We start from the raw sequence: 697 nt of genomic DNA on the forward strand, positions 1-697 counted from the left end.
GGTGGTGAAAGCTGATTGATTTTACTAGAGTTTTATTTTGCTATTTTTGAGAAAATTCTGACTGAAGGAAATATAGGATATACTCTGGAAAAGAAGGAAGAAACCCAGCTTTTTCTTTGTGTAGAATCTCAAGTCCAGATGCTGTTTTTTTCTTCATGAAAATTCATAGTGTATCTATTATAGCTTCCTAATTAAAGTCACACATGTATGAATAATGTTTTGAAAATCAGTCACTATCCACTTTACATATGTTAACATATATTATGTTTTAGAGTCATTTTTTGCCAAAGAGCTCAGGATGCTACATAACTTACACGAAGTAGCAGTACTACTAATGTTTTGCTCATTGATTAGCTTCAGGAATTTTATAATGATGAAAAGTGAAAAAGCTAGAGTTTAATATTTTCTACACTTGATCTTAGCCAAAAGGCCGAGAAGCGATAGAGTTTAATATTTTCTAAAACCCAATTAAATTCTGTGACTATAAAGGTGTTGTTTCATTTTCTTATGCTTCCAAAAAGCTGTACCTTTTAATTAATTCAACAAATATAATTTTTAAATATCTAGTGAATGCCAGTCACTCTTGAAAACATCTGGACTATATCTGTGAAGAAAGCTGACAAAAATGGCCAAGCGCAGTGGTTCACTCCTGTAATACAGGCACTTTGGGAGGCGGAGGCAGACAGATCACCTGAGG

At 33.3% G+C, this 697-nt stretch overlaps 1 pseudogene; it reads right to left on the bottom strand.

Moving 5' to 3' along the window:
- Window positions 1–305: 305 nt before the first annotated feature.
- On the bottom strand, window positions 306–442 carry LOC116479830 (U2 spliceosomal RNA; annotated as a pseudogene).
- Between the last annotated feature and the right edge of the window lie 255 nt (window positions 443–697).

The sequence above is a fragment of the Hylobates moloch genome, unplaced genomic scaffold (assembly GCF_009828535.3).
Source record: "Hylobates moloch isolate HMO894 unplaced genomic scaffold, HMol_V3 SCAFFOLD_12, whole genome shotgun sequence".
NCBI classification, from domain to species: domain Eukaryota; kingdom Metazoa; phylum Chordata; class Mammalia; order Primates; family Hylobatidae; genus Hylobates; species Hylobates moloch.